Genomic DNA, 25,226 nt, shown 5'->3' on the forward strand with positions numbered 1-25,226 from the left:
GCCTGAGTCCAGGGCCCTGTGCAGGAGGGGTGGGAGTGGGGAAAGGCACTGCAGGGTGGGGTAAAAGGAGCAGAAACCGCCCCAGGCTCCACTGCGGAGGTGCTGCATTTGCATGATAAGCTATATTTTTCCAGAGCACCTATTGCTTATTCATTAGTTATTCCTAGGGCTTGCCAGGCAAGCGCATCTGCAAGGTGCTGGGGCACGTGACAGTGGCCCTGAGCCATCTAATGTTGGGGGGGGGTGCAGCTGACACTTTGGTGTCAGAGGCCCTGGCTGAGGGATGGGGTCTTCAAGGCCATGCCGATTTCTTTCCAGGGCCTGAAGACACTTTCATTATTCCAGTCCATCATCCATCTCTATATAGTGACAACTCTATATAGAGCCCCTCCCACCACCACCCCCAAATACATTCTAGTCCCGGACATCAAATGGTGGACAAGGTAGGGGAGACCTCTGCTCCTGCAGCGCTCACAGGCTGATGTGAGTGACAGAGTCATCATTAGCCTACAAAGAGTATTTCATTATGATGTCAAAAGCTAGGAGACATGAGAAGTACCTCTGGGGCCCTGTAAGGCCGGCTTCTCCTTGAAAGGGAAGTTTGAGCCAAGAGCTGAGAAGTGAGGAGGTGTTGGGCAAAGACTAGAAGAAGGGCAGGGGCTGTGCCGGAATAGCATCCAGGCAGGGGGAGGCATGTGCAAAGGCCCTGAGGGAACATGGAGTGTTCAAGGAAAGGAAAAGCAATGGAGCTGGAGCAGAGAAATTGATAAAAGAGGGAAGTGGGAGATGGGGCTTCAGGGAAGAGGGTCAGTGGGGAGGAGTCAAGTCACACAGTGTTGATTGAATGAGCAATGGCTTTGGTCTCTGGCCCTAAAACAACAAGAAACACTGAAGAAGTTTAAACAGCTGAGTGACATGATTAGATTTTCACCTGACTGGGGACCTGCAATCCTGGCTGGAATCCTTAACACACACACCATGTGGCTGGGGTCATTTCCCCCGTTGTAAAGTGGGAGTCAACAGGACCACCTCCCTGGACTTTTACCATTTAATTTGGTGTCTACTTAATGCCATGTGGACATACACTTCCTTGCTATGGATGAGGAAACTAAGGCTCAAAGAGGTGAAGTGACTTGCCCAGGGACACACAGCAGGAAAGTAGCAAAGGTTGGTATGAACTTGAGTAATTCATCACTATCCAAAACTCTACCATTCCATGGCCCTGGAATGTGGCTGGGTTAAGATAAGGGATGGAAAGTGGGCAGAATGGGGCATAGAACTGGCACTCTCTGCACCAATTCCCTCTCCTTCAAATCCAGCCTCATTAGATGCACAGAGAAAAAGACCAGGGGAGCATCTGTGTGTGTGTGCGCTCACGCGTGTGTGTGTCTTTAGTTATTTTTGGCACCAGGGGAACTTAATTAAGAATAGAGTTCACAGCTTTCCCACTGAGAGCGAGCTGAGGGTGAGGGACAGAGAAAGGGAGTTGAAGTCAGAGCAGACTGCAGACAGTGACGCTAAAATAATGAAATGGAGCCTTGGAGCCTTCCACTGGGGCAAGGTAAGGGGCGCACATGCTATTTTGGGCTAATGTTCTGCGTTCACAGGCAGAATTCTTTCTGGGTCTGAGTTGGAGCAGAGTCTGGGAAGCCGTTGCCCTTGGTGATGGCAGAGACTGTCCTTGGCCCCCTGTTGAGGCAGGGGCCATCCGGAAAAAAAGACTTGGACATGGACCCCTCCCCCTTCCCCAGCACCTCTCTTTCTCTCTGCCTGCCACCTTCTCTTCTTATCCAGGCCTTTCTCTGCTACCTGCATCCTGAGCTCCGGATGCCATGGGTCTTTGCCCCCTCTATAGGATTTCAGAAAGTTTCCTGGGGCATCCATCCAAGACAGGCAGCTGTGCAATGAATCTAACTTAGAGAGGAGTCTTGTTTGGCTGCAGTGCGTAAAAAGAAAAAAAAAAGTGAACTGATACTGTGATAATGCAAAATTTGTGCAAAGAGACAGCATCGTGCTGAGCCCTGAGTTAAGTGCTGGGGGTACAGTGGGAAGAGGACAGAGGTCCAGGGAGATGAGTGGGGAGCCGGTCTGTATGCACGGCAATGACATTGGCTGGTGATAAGGGCATTGCAGGGGGATCAGCAAGATGGGGTAGGTGGTTATGGTACCTCGGATGGCCGAGTGTCTTCAAGGTTGAGGAGGAGGCAGCCAGGTGAGGCAGAAGAGGAGCTGGTCCGGAGGGAGACTGTCATAGACTTTGTCATGAGAGCCAGCGGTCCACAGGTAGGGGGAAGGCGCTGGTGTCAGCAGAGGCGTCACTGTTTTTTCTTTTTTTTTTTTAAGTTTTTTTGGCTGCATTGGGTCTTCATTGCGGTGCGTGGGCTTCTCATTGCAGTGGCTTCTCTTGTTGCAGAGCACGGGCTCTAGACGCACAGGCTTCAGTAGTTGTGGCACGTGGGATCAGTAGTTGTGGCTCACAGGCTCTAGAGCACAGGCTCAGTAGTTGCGGCGCACTGGTTTAGTTGCTCCACTGCATGTGGGATCTTCCCGAACCAGAGCTCGAACCCGTGTCCCCTGCATTGGCAGGTGGATTCTCAACCACTGCGCCACCAGGGAAGCCCGGAGACGTCGTTGTTATTCATTGATTGGCTGTTGTTGCCATAACTGCTACATTGAACCAGAACGCCTTGCAGCAGTTGTCAAAGACAACTTTATTTTTGTCTCCGGCATTAGAGAGGGGGTCCCCGTGCCTCTCCTGCTCTTCCCTCCTGGGTAATAGAAATACGTCTAAGACGCTTATGTCTCCTGCCACCGCCTCAATTCAGAAACTAACAATGTCCCCCCATCCATGTGTGCACCAGATGCTCTTTCACATCGCACTGTGAGTTCAATGGGGACAGGAAAGGGGAAGCAGTAGTTTGCACTGGACAAGGTGGACTTCTAATGACCTACAGCAACCAGAAAACTCTGAGCACTGGCCAAGCACTTCATAGATGGTGTCCCATTCTAACCTCACCATAAGCATCTGTGATTCAGGACTAATTTGGTGGCTAGTTAAGGAAGACTGACCCAAACTAGGTTAAGCAGAAAAAGGATTTATTACTCACATAGCTGGGGAGTAAAAACAGGTTAGCTCTTGAAGGATGGGCTGCAGGAGCCCATGCCCTACCTCCAGTTGTCTAGCTCTCTCTGTCTCTTCCTCTCCATCTTTCATCTCTCCCTCTGTTTCTCGTTGCCTGATTATTTTGTATTATTTATGTATTTATCCACCAGCATCTCAGGCAGCCACTGAGATGTCTGTATTAGTTTCCAATTGATGCTGTAACAAATTGCCCCAAACTCGGTAGCTTAAAACAATACAAATGTATTCTCTTACAGTTCTGGAGGCCAGAAGTCCAGAAGGGATTTCACTGGGCTAAAATTAAGGTGTTGGCAGAGCTACAGTCCTCTGGAGACTCTAGAGGAGAATACTTGACCTTGCCTTTTCCAGCTTCTAGGGGCCTCCTGCTCTGCTCAACTTGCGGCCCTTCTTCCGTCATCAATGGCCAGTTGAGTCCTCACATGGCATCACTCTGACACTGACTCTTCTTCCTCCTTCTTCCACTTTTAAGGACACTTGTGATGACATAGGGTCCACCTGGATAATGCAGGTCAATCTTCCAACTTTAAGGTCAGGTGCTTGGTAAATTTATTTCCATCTGTAACCTTAATTCCACTTAACCAGGTAAGGTATTCACAGGTTCTGGGGTTTAGGATGTGGACATCTTTAGGGGCATTATTCTGCCCGCCACAATGTCTAACAAGCATCTCAAACGTGACAAGTCCATATCTGAACTCCTTCTCTTCCCCCCACAAACTGGCTCCACCTACAACCACCCCTGTCTGAGCTGATGGTGAGTCCGTCCTTCAGTTGTACAAGTTACAGGGACCTGGCTTCCCTCTTTCTCACATCCTGCTGCCAGTCTTTCAGCTACTCCTGTCCACTCTACCATAAGCATCTACTCACAATTTCCTTACTTCTCACCAGCCTGGGCCAGCCACCACCCTCTCTCACTTGGATGTTGACAAAAGCCCCCCCTCAAGCTTCCCTGATTCTACGCTTGCCCCCTGTAGCCTGTTCCCAACAAGGCAGACAAGGGGCCCTTTGAAAACCTCGATCAGATTGTGTCGCTTTTGGTAGGTAGCTCCATCTGCTTCTGCACTTACTGAGAGGGAAACGGGAATCAGAGAAATGGAGGTCAAAGTGCTGCTTTATTACTGAAAAAGCTACACTAGAGGACGTGGCTCAGGTGTGACAGAGGGTTTGTTAAAAGTCTTTTGAGTTGAATGGACTCACCCAAACTTTAGGCAGAGCTCTGTTAAGGTGGCTAAGCAAGGAGACCAAGATACTCTCTTCCTGAAGGCAGACAGATGTGAAGGAGAGAGATGAGACAGGTCTGAGCCAGCATCATCTCCCTAATCTCCCACCTGGAGGAGAGAGTAAAAGGTAAGGAGAGGGGCCAAGAGGGTCCTGGGAATGTCCCTCCACAGGGAAACAATACGAGTGGGAAATAATTGTTCCTTTTCAATTTCTACTGATGTGTTGGAATGATGGGATTAGTTTTCATGGTCGAGAGAGGTTCATGTCTACATCCAGATCTGTCTAGGGAGGGGATGGATATGGATTCTGGGAGCATGGGTACTAGAGGATGCTAGTAATAAAACTGAAACTGAAAGGAACTGGGCTTTCTCCCCTACTGTGATTTGCTGGTCCTGAGTTTCCTCCTCATCCCATGAATTTAGTTGCAGCCCAAATTCAACCCCAGCTGAATAGCTCTAAAGTGGTACCAGATAAAAACAGCACAGCTCACATAGAAACAAGCCTCCTATTTTCACAGTTGCCATAGAAATAAGGAAAAGGTGACTAATAAAAAAGCTTTGCCTGGATCTTGGTAAAGAGACCCAGCCATGGTATCTGGTAGATTGCTCACATACAAAAATCCTCTAGGGCTCTATTCAAATGAATATTTCCAAGAAAGCTGGCTCCACTGGATTCCCAGCAATGTTGTGCATGAACTCATAAGACAAATAATGCTCTAAAGGTATCTAATGAGATCATGTATTATGTCTGATACTAATTGTCCTTGGGAAGCCAACCCATTCCTCCCTAGACGTATCAATGATTTTCTCCAGGTGGACACATGCCCAAGCCATGTAATGAGGTTTTGTCATAGGATCCTGCTGTACCTACTAGGAAAGAGAACAAAATAATTAAATAGCAGTAATAGAATGGAAGTATGGGGTTGCTTGGAGCCACCACATCAAGATAAACTCCCTAAAAGAAAGGGGAGACACAGAGAGAAACAGACTAGAAAGAAAGAGAGGGAGAAGGAAAGGAAGGCAGAGTCCACATAATACCACTTGAACATTTATATCCATGTATTTCTGACCTGATTTCAACCTTAGACTTGAGTCAACCAATTTTATTTTTAGTCAGGTGGATCTGGGTTGGGTTTCTGTCCTCTGCAAAGGAAAGAGACCTGTTAGAGATTGAATTGTGTCCCCCCAAAAATATGTTGAGATCCTAACTTGGACTGTGACCTTATTTGGAAACAGGGCCATTGTAGATATCATCAGTTAAGATGAAGTCATACTAGAGTAGGGTGGCCCCTAATCCAATACAACTGGTGTCCTGGTAAGATGATGTGAAGACCCAGAAGAGGACACCATGTAATGACAGAGGCAGAAATTAAAGTGATGCAGCTGGAAGTCAAGGCATGCCAGAGATTGCCAGCCACCACCAGAAACCAGGAAGAGGCAAGAAAGGATTCTACCCAGAGTCTCACAGGGAACATGACCCTGTTGACACCTTCATTTCAGTCTTCTGGCCTCCAGAACTGAAGGGAATGAATTTCTGTTGTTCTAAGTCACCCCGTGTGTGGTACTCTGTTAATACAGCAACGCTGGGAAACTAATCCAACACCTGGCTGGTAGGAATGTCATGAAAGGCAGGCAAAATCTGGCACCAGAGACAGATGCCATTCCTTGCCCTCTATCTCTCTCCAGCTGTGTGGCTCTGGGTAAGTTTCCTCACCTTGGTCACCTGGTCTGTGAAATGAGCAGCACAGGACTTCTGCAGTGCTGTGGGCATGTTTGACAAGGGACCTGGCTATGCCTATTCCTCAAAGACCCTTTGCTGAAAGAAAATAGGACCATTAGGGGCACATGTTAGAGGTTCTCAGTCTTAAACATGAAGACTCACTCCTGGCTGTTGTCTTCTTTTTCTTTTCATTTTGGTATAAATTGAGATTTCTTTAGACCCCTTTTTCTTGACTTCGTTTCAGTCTCAGAGGGTCTCCTTGCTGGGACTTTTATATCATGTCCCTGTTTAGTGTCCCAGCAAAGATAGTTTCCTTCATTCCCCCCACCTCAGCCTTCTGCATGGGGTGGATGAGTGACAAGTAACAACAGCTGTCAGACTGAGAGACTTTCAGGAAGGCGATCCAGCTCCCAGCTCCAGGCCTTCATCTCTCTGGGAAGTTACTTATAAAGGACATGGAAAGGAAGATGGAGGCACAACTTTTGGCATTTCTTCACCTTGGGATTCTTAATGGAAATGGGATTCTTAATGGAAAGTTGTGGGGCCTTCAGATTACTGAAATTCCTTGTTTTATGTCTTGGAGGGAGTCTGGGAAGTATTATGCTTCTTCAGGAGTTGGTGGAATGGGACAGCCCACAAAGGGAGGACAAGAGGGAAAAGGGAAGAAAGGGCCCTGCACAAATAAAACTTCTAGATTATTGTGGTTCTAGAGGCATGAAGCTCTGAGCAAAATTCTTACAAGGATCTAGTCACACGCTTCCAAGGTGAATCACTTTTGAAAAAAAATTATTACACTCAATTATATTTTTCTGCCCTTGTCATCTTGAAGTCAAAATGATCCATACAGACTTCATCACTTTCCCTTCACTCACTTCAAACTAGGCACAAAGTCCTGAGGTCAAGTCTGTTTGTGCACCCAAATGATGGGGCACTGCTGTGGCCTGATGGGTTGGAACACCAGCTTGTAGACTATGGAAGCCACTCGACAGCAGCTACATTTGTGCATACTTTATATTTCACCTGCTTTGTTTTTGGTGTTATTATTGTTCTCAGTATACCTCAGATCAGCTGGGCATCCTCAGTTCTATAGATCAGACTATCCATCCCATGGCTTTGAGAAAACTAGACTCTTCCATTATATTTCTGCCAGTTTGGAGAGGCATATATACCCATGGCTCCTTCTGCCTCAGATCCTACAACAACCTAAGCACAAAACTCAGTCCCAGCACTGGTGCCTAGAGGATACCCGCTGAGGCAAAACAGTTAGAGAATCTCTTTAGTTCTCAATGAAGACGTGTGGGTCACGGACCGTGGGAGAGGGCTAACGTTTGCCCACACTCTCTCAGCCAACATTCTCTCCTACTTTCATTTAAGATCAAAACAGATTTCTCCATTTTTTTTCGTTCCTGGCAATTAAGGAAAGATCTTAACTTTAAGGTGGTTTAAATAAGCTGGGGGTGGGGGGTTAGAGGGGCCTCTCCTTCTACTCTAAGTGGCTCAGGCAAATGCAATTAGATGCTTTCTCCCAGAGAAATACCAGCAAATAAAAATGTCTACATCGGGCTTCCTTGGTGGTGCAGTGGTTGAGAGTCGGCCTGCCGATGCAGGGGACACGGGTTCGTGCCCTGGTCTGGGAGGATCCCACGTGCCACAGAGCGGCTGGGCCCATGAGCCATGGCCACTGAGCCTGCGCATCCGGAGCCTGTGCTCTGCAATGGGAGAGGCCACAGCAGTGAGAGGCCCGCGTACCACAAAAAAAAAAAAAAGTCTGCATTTTTATTGTTACATTAGTAAATATGTCCCTGTGTTAGATTGCCAGAGCTGCTGTAACAAATAACAGGTGACTTAAACAAAAGAAATTTATTGCCTCAAAGTTTGGGGGTCTGGAAATCTGAGATCATAGTGTTGGCAGGTTCAGTTCCTCCTGAAGATTGTAAGGAAGGATCTGTTCCTGGCCTCTCCTTGGCTTGCAGATGACCGTCTTCATGTTCATATGGTTTTCTCCCCACATGTGCGTCTGTCTCCAAATTTCCCTTTTGTATAGGACCTAGTTATATTGGATTAGGGCCCACCCTAATGACCTTATTTTAACTTGATTACCTCTGTAAAGATCCCATCTTCAAATAAGGTTATATTCTGAGGCACTGGACATTAGAACGTCAACATATGAATTTGGGACAGAACACAAATTCAACCTATAACAGTCCCATTATCCACTTCAAGAAATCCTGCACATGAACTGCCCCAAATTTCAATGAAGAAAAGTTGCAAGCATATGCACATGTCGTGATTTTTATGCAAGTAGGTAATTACATTCTGAACCCGAGCCCCCTCTTGGCAGCTGTATACCGTGGTCTGTGAAGTCTTTTCTCATATGAGATCCCAACCACAAGTATGGCTACTTTGCCAAAGTTTATTTGGGAAGCCAGAATGACAACTTTCACCTTCTGTGTTGTGATTGTTGCACACGTGATTAAAATCCAGCTCTTCAAAGTTTAAGTAATTTACACCTTTGGTGATTCTCTCCAAAGCGATATCAGCTTGCCTGAACTTGATGAAGTTTTAATTAACTCTTATTGTTGGCAACACAGGATTTCCCCATGACTGTGAGCCTATAGAGAGGTGTTCCATTATGTTGCTAAATATACTGTCACCTTGCTGAACTGTGGTGAATCTGCACTCTTGCCCATAGAATGGAAATAACTCCAGATGGCTCAGAGGAGGGATCCCAATGTAGACTGAGTTTGTACCATAGAGACAATGAGGTTGGTGAGTGTGCTGGCTCCTCTAACACCACCTGGCTCATCTAGTGTCATTCTTGGGTGGAAGTTATGCTAAAACTGCAGAATTTATCATTGGTGTATGGGGGTCAAGAATGAACCCAATTATGAAAACAATGAGAGAAACATTGTTAACTACCTTTAACAGAAGAAAAACTCAGCCTTAGGGAAGTGACAAGACTTTCCCCAGGACACATGACTTTAAGTAACTGAGCAACAATTTGAACTTATATTTAATGCCCCAGAGTCCTTTAGGCTGTATAATACAGGTCCAGCCCTGTGGTGCTTATGCTATATGTCCACCTGCTCCACTTGCCTTGGGTTTTCTTTTGAGAATCACCATTCCTTCACTCTCAGGCCACTTGGCTCAAGTGAGGCTGACCTCATCTATTCCGCTTCAATTAGTCTTGGACACATGACCCAGCTTCACCAATCAGAATCATGATATTGATTCAGGAGTGGGCATGTGACTCAATTCATGCCAGTGAAATCTGCCAGAGGGACTCTGTTCCTGTGCTGAATTTGGAGGTGCTGGTGGTCATCCTCACCTACAGTTGGAAAGAGCCTGCCTGAGAATGAAAGATCAGGAAAGGTATAGTCATGGCTAAAGTCAGAGTTACCCCTAGACTTTTCAGTCGAATGAGAATAAAATTTCTTTTTTTATTGTTAAGTTTGTTTGAATTGAGTTTTTTATATTTGTGCTCAAAAGAGTAGAGATTAATCCAATATTTATAGTTCAAAGTGTCCAAAGCACATGATTGGATGGTGCCAGAAGGAACCAGTCTTGTGGACATGGAACGCCAGGGGCAAAGGATATTTAAAGTCAAGTAGGCATTGGTAAGGGTGTGAAGTCTTGGGGTCCTGTCTTGTTGTTGGAAAACTGAGAAAGGCCTAGGCAAAATGGGACAAGCTGGCCACCTTAGACTCAGAAGTGTTCTTATAATAAGAACCCTTATAGGCTTTCTTCCCTTATAGGCTCTGGCACTAAGGGACTCCACCAAGGTGCCTTCCTCTCTCTTCCCCCAAACCAGTGCATTCCCATGACTGACCCTCTGGTCCTCTTTCCTTCCAAGCCCCTCCTATTTGCTCACCCACCACATTTCAAACCTGCTGTCAGTGATTCCCCACTGAGGGAGGGTCTCCCTCCTTCTGAGTGAACCTTGTCAATGTGTTCTGGGTTCTGTCACTGCAGGGTCCGTCTTCACACTCTGTCCTTCCATGCAGCCCCCATGGTTCTCCCTGCACTAGGTCTGGCTCCAGGTCTTATGAACTCAAATATGTATTTCTTGACTCATGTGTAAGTTGGAATTTGAGGTCTTCACTTCTTCCTAGTTAAGCTGCAGCTGTCGTTGTAGGCTAGGGTGTTTTGTTTTGGTCTGTGGATTTTTAGAAGATCTGGGAACATTAAAATCTAAGGTGGTCATCTTTATTCCACAGGAACCCAGATATCCAGATATCCAGAAGTCTGAGAAATTTGATCACTCTACAGATAGGTCCCACACTTACTGCCATCGTGGCCATTTCTGCCACACCACTGCTATTGAGCTTTGGGAACCCAAGCTTCTTGTCTCCCCAGTCCATCCAGCGATTACTCGCAGGTGGGTGGGCTCAGGAAGAACTATGTACCAGACATCTTGTCGTTCCCAGAAACTGTGTTAAGCACTTTCATGCCTCCATGCCTTTGCTTATGCTGTTACTTCTGCCTCAAATACCCTTTGCCTAGTTCTCCATCTGGAAAAATTCTCTGCATCTTTCAAATTCATCTCAAATGTTAGCCTTCCTTATGAAGCTTCCCCACCTCCTTCCCTACCCCCATCACCTCCAACTTATTCTGTTGTGTCAGTGCATCTCTCCTTCTGCTGAATCCCCCATATTGTAGCACTTATTCCATTGAACCTAACACACATTCTCTCTCTTACTAGCTCTGAGGTCTTCAAGGTCAGAGAATGTGCCTGCTTCATCTTTGTGTCCTAAATACCCAGTACAGTGCTTGGCATAGAGTAACTGATCTCAAATCTTTATTGAATGAATGAGTAAGTAAATAAAATAGTTTATGCTAGGCTTGCATCTAAGACAGCTTCATGGTCGGGAGAATTGGCACCAAGCACTTCTCACCATTCACAAAGGCACAGCTGACACTGCAGACTCTGGCCTCCAGTTAGGAAGCACTGGACTCTTTGATTCTGCTTCATTATTATTTTTTTATAAAGAAAACAATATGATGCTTCCTTAGTGCCTCCCAAAGCACCCCAATCAGCACACTAATCACTCTGAAGTGTCATCTGAATCTGTCAATTTCATAAATTTGCATATTTTCCAATCAGCTCCTCATCCCCCTCCCCCCTTTCATTAGCTATTCTTGGAAGAGCCGTGCTCCTTCCATATTGCTCAAACCGACTTGATTTTTATTTCACTTTGTAAAGACAGATTTGTGCGATGATGAATTAGTCATTGCCAATTTCATGCGTTTATGCTCTGTGCATTTACACCTTATATTTATTCAGCCCCATTCTCCCCTTCTGGCTCCAGATGGTGTGGCGATACAGCCTCGGGTATGGTAGGGAGAAAACTCGGTCTCTCTCCCTCCCTCCCCCAACGATTTCAGCTCCAGCTCAGCCGTGCCAGGTTTGAATGGCACAGCACCCTCCTGCAAATGTGGCTGCTTCTGCAGATTTCACAGGCGCTTAGGAACCAGGAAACGTGAGTGAGATGATAGGAACCACCGAGTACACTCTTTTCACTCCAGCTACTCTCCCTCAAATAAAACTATAGTGGAATGATATTTTGATAGATTTGAAGGTATGTATTTTTCCAAAGATTTCATCATTCAGGCTGTGAGCCACAGGTGCCTCAAGAGAAGGCTGACACAATGGAACCATGGAACAGAAGAGTAACATCCTTAGATTTTCAAAAGCCAAAAGTCTTGGTGACAGAGGAACATGTGATCAGGCAAACCCAGGACTTCTTGCCTTCTTCTGGAGCCTCAAACGGGGGTCTAGATAAGAATGTGAAACAAGGACCAGGATGGGTGGAGGAAGGGTCAGAGACAAAGCTGTGGTGATCCTTGAGGAAGGCACCCAGCACCTGCCCATCCCCCAACACTGAACCCCAAGGAAGGGAATGAACCACAGGGCATGGAAATCCCAGGTGAATCTGGGGGTTAAATGGGAGTGGACAAGATCAGTTCCTTGCTTTCTAGATGGGGCCAAAGGAGGTGGCAAATTTGTTTAACTCCTTGTGCCCCAGGCTCAGTAGAGTAAAAATGGTGACATTTCACATCTAGAAAAAGAAACACAGAGGATGGAAACAAACACTCAGCATCTCCTGTGACCAGAAATGTTCCTATTCCCATGAAGGGGGCAGAAGCAGAAAATGGGATGGGACCTGGAGAGAATGAGGAGTCAGAAGTGAGTGAGGACACAAGACACGTGGTGGGGAGGACAACCAGGATGGTATGGAGTGGTGGACGCTCAGACCACACCATCATGGACATAGGACCACCCAGGAACAGAGGACACACCCCCATGATGCCGTGGTCCTATGTAGCCTCTGAGAACTCAGACAGAGGAGGGTGATGGGGGGAGTGAGAAAGCCCCTGACTTGGTTGAAGAGACCCTAAATTGATTGAGATCATCTGGAATCAGCTGAGATTACCCAGAATAGACCGGGGAATGAAGGTGAATTTCAGGGCAAATAGAAGAGGTTTACGTCTTGTGCATCTGTGTTGGGGCCTGGGATGCATGAGCACTATCTGCCCTATTGAGCAAACGTACACTAGTTGACTTCAAAGTTTCAGTGAATCCGAGACTTCTGGAGGAAAATGTAAAGATCATTCAGGGCAACCACATGTTTTAGGGATCTGGACATTTTATGTACTGACTTGGCCAGAGTCCCAGAGCCCCTAAGGAGAGCTGGGTCTTCTAGGCCTGCAAGCTTACCAACACCTACAGAAACTATTGATCATATCAGAAAAGCTAATCATATTTCTCAACACAGGTGCCCACACAAAAACATTTTACAGGGATATTTTTAAATATCTGCAGTGTGTGTGTGTGTGTGTGTGTGTGTGAGAGAGAGAGAGAGAGAGAGAGAGAGAGAGAGAGAGAGTATTCAGAAAGTGAAAGGATGAACGCAAAAAGCTTCTGGGAGCAGTGGGTCTTAAACTTGTCTGGATGGTGGATTCCCTGCTGGTCTTAGGCTCTTCACAGAGCACGGTGAAGGGGGGACATCTGGACCAGGAATGATTTTACAGGCCGAAATAGAACCAGGAATTTTATGTTGCACATAAAGCTTAAATATAGTTCATTTTCAGGCTATGAAATATAATGAATTATAAAAGAAATGGCCAAAATAAGCCCAACTGGATTTTTCCAAGTTTTCTCAGGCTCTGTTTGCATCCCGTATGTCACTTGTTCACAATCTCAGTAAAAACTGGCGCAAAGGTAAGAAGAAAATCTATGGAAGAAGAGTCAGCCATTGTTTTCACTTGTTTGGCAAAATGGAGATGCGGGTAGGGAGGGAAAATGAGATGATTTGATTTTAGAAGCGATTTGATTGAATTTTGTAAGTGTTCATTGAGCACAAATGCTAAGCCAAGAACTCCTGTTGGCACTGAGGGAATCAAGGTGACCAAGTGTGGTCTCCATCCCAAGGAGCTGTGGGACCATGGTGACAATGACTTGAGATGCCAGAGCTCTGCTACCCTACGTTTGATACAGTCTGGCCTGTCTGGGGAACTCTATGGCAGCTGTGGGTGGAAGATGATGAATTAACGGAAGACAGAGAATAGTCACTGTGGGCAGTGAGGCTGGAGTCATTCATGGATGGAGCATGATTTGAGGTCCACTGCTCCAACAGCTTACGCAGAGGGCAGACTACTTCCCTGTATATACATAAATAAAATCCTGGGACATGGCTGCTCCTGCAAGGTCTAGATGTCATGTGGCCACCCTACTTTATTCAGAAGATCTCAGCTCCAAGCTGGAAGAGAGAGAGAACCATGCAATGTTAGCAAGCAAACAACCCTAAAGAGAGTTTCATAAAAATAATTATATAGGACATATATAGGAGTTCTTTACACCTTACCATACATTTTTATCATTTTATCTCTACTTGCTAAATCAAAAATTATTGCTTGAGCTCCTACCAGAGCTGGCACCATGCAGGACTCAACAGACACGTGGTGGACAGAGGCAGGATCGGCCTTGATAGTGTGAGCGGTACATGCCCAAGTCCTCAATGGGCAGATCAGGTTGCCCTCCAATCCTGGCCACCCCGCTCTCCTCCTTGGGTCTGATGTGGCCTTTGGAGGCAGCAAACTCACAGATTTACGCTTTAAAAGCATAGGTCGATTTGCAGCAACATGGATGGACCTAGAGATTATCATACTAAGTGAAGTAAGTCAGACAGTGAAAGACAAATATCATGTGATAGCACTTATATGTGGAACCTAAAAAATGATACAAATGAACTTATTTACAAAACAGAAACAAGTCACAGACATAGAAAACAAACTTATAGTTACCAAAGGGGAAAGCGGGGGGGGTGGTGGGGATAAATTAGGAGTTTGAGATTAGCAGATACACACTACTATACATAAAATAGATAAACGGCAAGGACCTACTGTATAGCACAGGGAACTATACTTAATATTTTGTGATAACCTATAAGAGAAAAGAATCTAAAAAAGAATATATATATATATTATATATAATATTATAAACATTATAAATTAACATTATAAATTATAAATTAACATTATAAATTAACATTATAATTAACATTATAAATTAACTATACTTCAATTTAAAAAGTACTAAAAAAAAGTATAGGCTTCAGTTTCCTGAGAGACCCATGCAGAGAGCAATGACAAAGATCATGCACCATGCTGGATGGGAGGAGGGCATTTGGCTTTTTTATTCCTAGATGAGTGACTGCCCTGAAGGAACTCACAGTCTACTAGACGAATGGAAAATTGAAGGGTGACAATGATAACGCACGGTGGTCTTTCCTGTAGCAGAAGGTCGGATTAGTTTTGTCTAGTGGGAAATGTAAAAGTTTCTGAAAGGAGGTTCTGCCTAAGCTGAGGTCTGAAGAGTGACTAGGAGTTAGCCGAGCAAAGAAAATATGTAGGAAGGGTGTTTCCAGCCAAAAGACTAGTATTTGCAAAGGCTCAGAATCATGAGACAACAGGTGATCTAAGCTGTCAAGGGGTGGGCACAGAAGCAAAGAGACCCTGTATGACCATCCGCCTGGCAGATCCAGTCTCAGGCACAGTAAGGATTGCCTTAAAAGGAAGGTTGACCTTTCATAGAAATCTCCCAGCACCAACAAGAGTTGGCCTGGCTGACTTGGTCCTTCTGTATCTGAGCCCTGAGCTTTAATATAACTAAATGCCCACATGTTCACTTGGTGTGCCTTCTGTGCCTGGTCCAAGTGGCACAGAAAATACATGGAGGACAAAGACATAGTCTTAGCCCTCAGGTGACTCCCAGCCTAGGAAGAAAGACAAAGAAATAAATAAGTCAGTGCAAAGGAGAGCATGAGTTGCAGAGCTGGGGCTGGAATCAGTCATCCTAAGTGTTCTGGAGAACAAGAATTGCCCCCAAGGAGCAGACATGACCTGCAACTATATTTTATTTGGACACTATGCTTTCATATTAAAAAAATGTAGCTGCCAATTATTTTTAAAAGGAGCTGTCAAAGAAAAATGCAGATTTCAGATCTCTTGAAATATCAAAAATGTCTAGCCACATGGTCCACGTGTTTTCTCAGAGCTGTGTAGGTAGCAGGGGTCCCATTCAGATGGGGCGTGTTCTCACCAGTCCACATCATCTGGCTGGCTTCATTCAATCTCTTTGGCAGTGTGGCCTGTGCAGTCACCTAACCTTGAGATCCCCGATTCATACAAACACCAGCCCAGTGCTTGACATATAACAGTCCCTTCACCAGTGGGGACTCAAGGTAATAATAACTGCAATAACTATTATTATCCCCTGGTTCATTTCACTGCCCGTCTCCTGTGTCAGCCCCCAATAGTTCTGAATAGTTTCTTGTGCTCCTAGGAACTTGATGATTTCTCAGTCTTTCATTCCAGCATCACAGACACAAGTGAAATAGCCGAGCAGCCCCAGGCTGCAGTGACAAGATGCCACGAAGGGAGGGACTATGGGGATGGCTTCATATGGAACAATGAGCACTTGTCCCACACAGACCCTAGCAGGCGAGTCACAGCAGAGAGGCAATCACTGCAAAGACAACAGGGCAGCAGCAAAGACCCACAAGTCACTTTGCAGCAGACGGGGCACAGCCCCAGCCTGGCTGGCATCTAATTCACAGCAAATGAGTACATTTCTAGGACAGCCAAATATGGCTCCTTGGTTGTGTCCCATCTATTCAGACACCTGTTTTGCTCCATCTTCTCTGGCTAATCAGTGTCCCTGGGGAGCAACTCAGCAGCTAGGAATTTGCTACCACATTGGGGACTCATTCCTCCTTACCCCAACTCCCTCCCTCTATCTGGGCTTATGTCTATAGCCACCAAGCCCTTCCAACAGCTGCTTCACTGCTGTTTTATGAGTGTCAGCATTGGGGAGTGCAGTGTTCCCTTTAGCATTGTGTTGATGGTGTGCAGAATGAACATTTACAGACTTGCACTTATTTTACTGTGTGTTACCAACTGAATAGCCTCCCCTTACCCACCACCCCCACAAGTCATATGTTGAAGCCCTAAACTTCACCGTGACTGTATTTGGAGATGAGGCCTTTAAGGAGGCAATTAAGGTTAAATGGGGGCCCTCATCCAATAGGACTGGTGTTCTTATAAGAAGAGAAGGAGACACCAGGGGGGCACATGCACAGAGAAAGGCCATGTGAGGGCATGGCGAGAAGGGGGCCGTCTGCAAGCCAGGAAAAGAGGCCTCACCAGAAACCAATCCTGGTGGCACCTTGACCTTGGACTTTCAGCCTCCAGACCTGTGAGAATATCCATTTCTGTTATTTAAGCAACTTAGCCTGAGGAGCTTTTGTCGTGGCAGCCCTAGTCAACTGCAATGTGTACCAGGAAAGAATAGATAATTGGCACATCAAAATGCAAGCTCACAGATGATATTGCTCAGGGTGAGGCTTAAGCTTTTGAGTTGAAGAAAAATGTTAAATAAATAATAGAACTTGAAGGTATGAGACATGGGAAAAAGTTGTAAAGTTCCAACTAATTGAAGATTAGGAAACACTGGCTGAGTGGAATGGTAGCTTTGGGATAAGGCAGCCCTGAGTTTGAATTTCACCTTTGCCCCTTCTTATCTTTGTGAGTTGGGGAAAGTCAACCTCTCTGAAGTCAGGTCCCCGTTGGTCAAAAACAGGCAGTAGAACTTTGTGTTTTCATTTTCTCTTAAAGTGTCTGCCAGCTCCACGGGCTGTGAGCATCTCAAGGACTGTATTCTGGTTTGTGCCAAACTCATGTTCCCAGGACCCAGCCCAGGACCTGACACCAGCAGGATAGCAAATGGGGAGGAAGGACATGGGCCCTACCCCTTCCCAGCTGTGTGCCCTTGAGAAAATTACTCAATCTCTCTGAAACTCGGATTCCTCATCTCTAAAATGGAGATGATAGAGGCTTCCCTGGTGGTGCAGTGGTTAAGACTCCACACTCCCAATGCAGGGGACCTGGGTTTGATCCCTGGTCAGGGAACTAGATCCCACATGCGTGCCACAACTAAGACCCAGTGCAACTAAATAAATAAATAAATATTTAAAAAGATAAAATAGAATGGAGATGATAGTAACATCTGCATTAGCATCTTGTTTTGTGAATTAAATGAAGCAGTCCCTGTAAAGTACTTAGCACACTGCTAAGAGCTAAACAAAGGTTTGTCATTATTATTAGTCCTGAGTAAATGCTAGTTGAATGAAAGAGTGAATGAATGTTTAGTCAAATGAATAGATGAGTAGCTGGTGAATGAGTAAGTGGGTGGGTGGAGGGTGGTTAGATGGTTGGATGGATGGATGGGTGAATCTTTCAATCAGTGAGTGTATTATATATTTATAGGTGAATAAAATGATTGATCGATGAGTAGGTGGATGGATGACAGATGGATGGATAAACTTTCTGAATGAGGAGTGGTTAAGTAGCATGGGGCGTGGTGAGTGAATGGATAAATTGATGGACTGTGGCTGATCCATTTGAAGCATCATTTGCTTCTTTGCATAGCTGGGGGCTCCAACCTTTGGAGGGTAATGGCCGGAACATTAAGGATAGACAGTCAAAGTGACCTTGAGAATAAGAGTTTTAGGTAACTCTGAAGTGGCAGTTTGAGACAGTTCTCCTTTTTCAGGAGAAAGCCTGAATAGGGGTTCATTGACAGCCCTCCTCTTAAAGATACAGGCATGAGAGGGTCATTTTGTTTTGGGAGCTTTGGCAGTTTCAGCGTTCCTGGCCATTGCACTTCCCCGTCTCAGAAGTCCATTTGCTTCTAATCTGATAAGCAAAAACTCCTTGAACAACAATCAGACCTGGCCCCCCAGGTACAGCATTATTTGTAGACAGGCCCTGGGTAATCTATCATACCTTTTTAATTTCCCGCTACCCTGGAGATAATGAGACTTTCTGTGGAGTCTGGGCAGGTTTCAAGTCAGACTGGCAAACTGCCAAGAGGGCATTTGCCACAGGAATTTCATCAGAGGCTCTAGTTTCTTTCAAATAATCCAGCGATTGTCTCAGCGTCTCCAGAAGGGCCAGATTCTCTGGCAGCCAGATGTTGGTGGCTTCATCCAAATAGCCTCACTGGAGTGTCAGGGCGTCCAATGGGGACAGGGCTGCATGTCTGCTCTCATGGGCCCATAGGGTAAGAAAACAATGTGGTCCATTAAACACAGCTGTTCTCTCTGTCCTCTTCCTCTTTATTTTCTTTTTTTTTTTTCCTGCCCCTGTTGATGAAAAATTAATCAGTTGATCTAAGAAAGAAATTGAAAATTTTATTTGAGCCAAATTGAGGATTATAACCTAGGAACAGCCTCAGAGAGCTCTGAGAACTGTTCCACCTGTTAGAGGTCAAAGCACATTATATAAGTTTTTGAGACAATGGGTCTACCTTAAATATTGCATTATTGACAGTTTACACAATCCAGATCTACGCATACGAGGTGAGTAGTGGGTAATGGGTCATCTTGGCCCCTCCCAAGATTAAGAAGGAAGATTAGCTCCCAAGGAGTTGTCTTGTTAATGCTAGGAGAATGTCGCTCTTGATAGTTGAGCAGGTATTTCTGCTGATGGGGAGATTTGGTCAGTGCATAATGCAGATACACAAAGAGGAGCAAGGAGGCCAAAAGGCAGAGAAACATTTTTGTGTTTAAATTTCCCTTGACTTGCTTTAGAAAACAAATTTTTATTTCACCACTCCCGTTTCAGTAATTATTTATAGCCACAACTCAAGAAGTCCATGGAAGCATTACTGTTCTGCAGAATACAGCTTCTACCCACATCCACACAGCCAAAGCTTTGGATCTTTCTTTGGGGACTCCCATTTCTCCATCTGAAACTGAGCAAGACCCCGCGGGGCCTTTCTAGGTTCAAAAGCCTTTCTGTGTCCCCCATTTCTTGTTTGTAGGAAAAAGGCTTCAGCCACCCAGACGTTCCCTGAGTTCCAAAGGGCAGATTCAAACAGTTACTAATTAGGGGAGTGAGGGAATGCAGAAACGAAAGGAAAGCAGTCAAGAAACAACAGTGCAGTGACGGGGCAGGTTCTTGGTTCCTCCTCAGCGAATGTACACAGCAATCTGAGTTATTCCATAGGAACTAAGGCCCCCACCCTTAGGATGGTAACTTCAGGCTGAGCACAAGTACGCTGGACCCCAGACTGGTTGGAACCAGAAGTCTGATGATTGAGGTTCCTGGAACACCACCCTATTACCTCACCACCAGCCAATCAGAAGAAAGTCACACACCCTGCAGCCTCTCCACCCCAAATTTGCCTTTAAAAACTCTTCCCTGAAATGCGTCACGGCGGTCAGGCTTTTTGAGCGTGAGCTACTCATACTGCTTGCTTGGCCCTGCAATAAACCTTTCTCTGCTCCAAACTCCAACGTTTAGTTCACTTGGCCTCACTATGTGTCGGGCACAGGAACTTGGGTTTGACAACAAATCCTCTCCATTTCCGCCTCTACATCAGAGGTTACAGCAGACTCCACACAGGGACTGGGCATGGAGGCAGGCTGACCAGGCTTCCAGTTCTTGGGGCCTTGGGCTGATTCCTGAATCCCTCTGAGTCTCTGCCTTGCCTCTAAAATGGGACTAATAAACTCTTTCTCATAAGCTTGTTTCAAGAATAAAATGAAGTTATGTACCTTTTCTGCCTCTTTGCTCATATCAGAGACTTAACAGAAACGCTCAACTGCATGTTGCCATTCATTCAATTTTTTTTTTTAAACACCACCCACACGTAAAGAACTGTGCCAGGCACAGGAGAGGCAAATGGTGGGCAAAACAGTCTTGGGGGTCACTGATTATTGTTATGACAGTAGTGGCTGCTGCTAACACCACAGAGATTACTGCTGTTATTATACTGCTGATTCTTTTGTTTTTAATTAAAGTTTTTATTTTGAGATAATTGTAGATTCATGTACAGTTATAAGACATAATACAGAGAGAGCTCATGTATGTTTTACCTATGTTCCCCCATTGGGAACATCTTGCAAAACGCTAGTACAACATCGTAGCCAGGATACTGGCATTGATGCAGTTGAGATGCAGAACATACCCATCATCACAAGCATCCCTCCTGTTGTGCTTTTATAGCTACACCTGCTTGCTTCCCTCCTCCATCCCCTCCTTCACCCTGGTCAGCCATGAATCTATTCTCCATTTCTATAACATTATTTCAAAAATCTTATATACATGGAATCACACATATACTGCTGATTCTTATGCAGAGCAATGTGTCAGGGGAGAGAGAAGTGTGGATAGTGTGATGTAAATCCATCTCCCTGTGACTCGACAGTCATTGCCTGCCTCATTCTCCCTTTTTCCTTTCAAGTACAATACAAAAACTAAATAAGCCAAATGTTCCCACTTCTCTTGCTGTTAAGGGCTGCATATGACAGATCTCTGGTCAATGAGACATGAGCATTAATCTGCTGGTTAGTTTCAGGGAAAGTCATTGCTTTCCACATCAAAGGGACACACATCAATAGTGCTGCCCCTTTCCCGTCCTCTTCCTTCTTTGAACCTGGACATGACACTTGGACAAGAGGCTACTACGCTACTATGATGTGATGAGCCAACAAGCTATGACAGAAAATGGAAAGACAGAAACGTTTGGACTTTCCTGACACTGTCAAGCCACTGCCCCCGGCCTGTGCTGCCCACCTTCAGGCTCTTGTTTGAGAAGATCAGCCCCAAATATGCTTAAACGCCTGCTAGCCAGGTCCTCTGTTACTCGCATCTCACAGCTTCCTTAACTCATAATCCACTAATGTCAATACTAAGTGATGCTTTTAAGATACAGGGGGACAATACCAACTGAGACTGGGCCAATAAAAGTAGCCCCAGCCAAGACAGAAGAAACACATGGGCAGAACTGACCAAGTGGTTCTGGGCTTGCTCTCTCATTTCTGTCTCCTGATGAATGTGCATCCAATTCCCACATTTGCCTCCTTCTTTGCTTAATATTTAAGACTACTGGGGCCCTTCATTGGATTATCAATTAGTAAGGGTCCCGGCAGGCTACGATGACCAACTCAAGAGTTTACCTGGGGTCGAGGGTGGGGTGTCTAATGGAGAAGCTATTTACAGAGGTGTGGGCAGGCTTAATGAAAACCTATAGGGGTTGGTCTCGCTCCTCTGACCTGCACCCTCCTAGGCTCAAGGGCAAGGGAAGGGAATGGTGTTCGCAGGGCCTGGAGACAGCTCTGGACACAAAGCAGGACGTCAGAAAGGACGTAGCTATGGAAACAGTCCAACAGCAGTGAGGCGGGAAGCAAGTGAGGAGGGCAGTGAATGCCTGACCTGTCTTTCCTCTGGCTAGAGCCTCGCATCGGCTGACGCCCCAGGAAACCCAAAGACCAGGGAGCCAGATGTGATGTGGGCTCAGAGCAGGGAAGGGAGACCTTCCAAGGTTGGAGACAAGCAAAGGATGACTAGCACTATGGCCTTCGATGGTTTCATCTTAGAGCCTCCTAGTGGTGCAACAGTAAACCACCTCACAATACAAATATAATAATGAGGACTTCCTGTGTGCCAGGCTGAAAACCAAGTACATGACATTTCCTATCGCACAGGGTCCTTACCACAACCCTATGAGGTAGGTGTTATTAGTGTCCCTATTTTATAGATAAGAAATGTGTACTGACCATCGGGTCTCATGGTTCCTATTTCTGGTCCTCACCCCAAAAAGAATGCATGAGGGAGGACTCAGGGTGTTCCCTGACACACTTGCCTACAGATGGTCCAAGGCATTGCAAGCCTTCATGCAGATATACCCAATCAGAGTGGCCCAAACCCCTTATGCTAGCAAAATATCTTGGGATTTCAAGCCGCTATTGATTTAAAGTCTTGCCAAGTGCCTGCATTTCACAAAAACGTCGACATTTTGGCCACGTGAATGATTGCTGAATGGCATCCGCGGTGTCTGACCCTGAACGCTTTCTTCTCCGTGAGTGGCCGCAGCCCTGATAAGCTCCCAGAGGTAGCCAGGCCTGGGAAGATGCCCCCTTTAGGCTTCTGGGGGTTTTGTTTATCGTCTCATTATCTATTCGTTTGTAACAAATGAGTATACAACTTCCTTTTACCTCACTTTAAAGAGCTGTTTTCTGTTCCTTAAATAGCCTGTGTGTGCTAATTAGCCACTCATAAAGAAAATGAAATAGTGTGAAATTAGGCAGAGTGAATTATTCATGGCCCTGGGTTCTGCTGTCATCTGACAATGGCATCTCCATTTGAGGGAAGGAAAAAAAAAACTTAATAATGAGAAAATGAAAAATTCCCCCTTTGTCTCTTTCGCCCATTTACTCTAGTGGGTGAACTATGCAATGGTGGCTGAGCAAAATAATGATTATGAGAATTACGATTGTCATCATCTTATCCAGTGGGGTTTGGCTTTGTCTTGTTTCTGTTAGTAAAAAGAAAAAAAGATGGTAATACATTTCTCAATTTTTCATTCTCTATTTATTTGACAATTGCTAATTGTGTAGTAACTCCTGATGTTTTTAAAAGACTTAACCCAGGCAATATCACCTCCAGGAAGCCTCTGGATCATGTTCCCCTCCCAGCCCCAAACCCAGTTGGGAGGGATCTCAGGACTTATCACACAGCCTTGTGTTCCCAGATCTGGCCCCCTTACAGGCACAGGGAAGTGCTATCAGGCATCTGAGTGTGAGAACATGGACCCCTTAAATGATCCTGCCCAGCTCTGGCTTCACCAACCTTCTGATGACCTTTGCGTTTCCCCCAAAGATTTTCCCAGAGCAAGAAAAGATGTTGAGTGGTTGGCAAGGGAACTTGGTTTATTTATATATGTATTTATTTATTTATTTATGGCTACATTGGGTCTTCGTTGCTGCGTGCAGGCTTTCTCTAGTTGTGGTGAGCGGGGGCTACTCTTCATTGTGGTGTACTGGTTTCTCATTGCGGTGGCTTCTCTTGTTGTGGAGATCTAGGTGCACGGGCTTCAATAGTTGTGGCTTGTGGGCTCTAGAGATCAGGCTCAGTAGCTGTGGCTCATGGGCTTAGTTGTTCGGTGACATGTGAGATCTTCCTGGACCAGGGATGGAACTCGTGTCCCTGGCACTGGCAGGCAGATTCTTAACCACTGCGTCACCAGGGAAGCCCCAGGGAACTTGGTCTATTTAGAATTCCACCCTATAAATAAATATCCTGAACTGGTTTCTGACTCAAATCTTATTCTCTTAGGGGTTTGGGTGTTTTAAATTAGTCCCTGAGGCCAATTAGCTCTAAGTAACTCCCAAGGTCCATTCATTCATTCGTCCATCCAACACACTTTATTGAATACTTTCTCTGTGCCAGCACTGATCTGCAGATTCAGTAGAGAACCAAACAGACACACTTCCTTCTTTGGATGATTTACATTATGGTGGGGAACACAGACAATAAACAGAGAACCAATAGGCTTTATAATAAAATGTTGAGTGGTGATAAAGTACTCTGAAGAAGATTAAGAAGCAGGAGAGTGATGGGGCCGCCATTTCTGGACCTAACCAGATGAAGCTCAGTTTGGGGCATCTTCCAAGAGGCCCTCTGGGTGCCTCCTTCTGCTGCACATGGGGCACAACCAGCGAGCAGAGCAGGCCCTCAGCACGGTGAGAGCCCAGACCAACAGGGTCAGGGAGCAAGCCCTGGATACAGGGGCTTCACCAGTTTAGAGAATGCTTTAGCGCTATGGGAATGAAGCACTTGTCTCCCAGCTCCTGGGAGTCCAAGACATCTTTTCTCATGCAAAGTTACCTACTCAGCCCCAATTTTGCCTTTACCCAAATTCTTGTTTATAGGTATTTTCATTTGTACATCTTTCCAGAAATGGAGACTTTATGACTCTAGGGCAGTGGTTCTCAGCTGGGCAAATTTGGTCCCCATGGATATTTGGGATATTTGGGAATGTCACCTTTGATGATTACAACTGGGGAAAAGGGTGCCATTAATATCTGGTGGGTAGGGACCAAGAATACTGCAAAACACCCTACAATGCACAAGATCTTCTAGCCCAAAATGTCAAAATGTCAAAAGCTGAGGCTGAGAAAACCTGTTCTAGAGACATTTGACATCATGACCTAGACCCGAATCAGAACATCAAGAAGGCATAGAGAGTTTGGATGGAGAAGCAGGCCTGGAACTAAAAGGCTCTTAGTCTGTATATTGTGTACAGTCTGGGATCACAGAACCAGATCAAGATTGGGATGAAACCAAGTGGGATTCAAACCAAGTGGTAATTCAAATTACCTAACCTCTGTGCCTCACATTTCTCATCTGTAAAATGAGGCTAATAGTTCCTACATTGCAGAGATTTCTGTAGGATAGATAATAGAGCAGACACTCAAAAAATAGAAGATGAAACTCTTTAAAATTGTGGCCAAAAAACAAACCCACTTAATATATTACTCACCCTCCTGACAGTTTCCAAGTGCACAGTACAAGATTGCCAACCACATGCACATTGCTGTGTAGTAGATCCCAGAACCCACCAGCCTGCCACTACAACCACCAAACAACTCCCCATCTCTCCTTCCCCCAGTCCCTGGCAACCTCCATTCTACTTCTTGTGTCTATGAGTTTGACTACCTTAGATTCCACATAGAAGTGGAATCATGTAGTAGTTGCCTTTTTGTGACCAGCTTATTTGACTTAGTATAATGCCCTCAAC

This window comes from Mesoplodon bidens (assembly GCF_964165515.1).
Source record: "Mesoplodon bidens genome assembly, chromosome: 4".
In the NCBI taxonomy this organism is placed as follows: Eukaryota; Metazoa; Chordata; class Mammalia; order Artiodactyla; family Ziphiidae; genus Mesoplodon; species Mesoplodon bidens.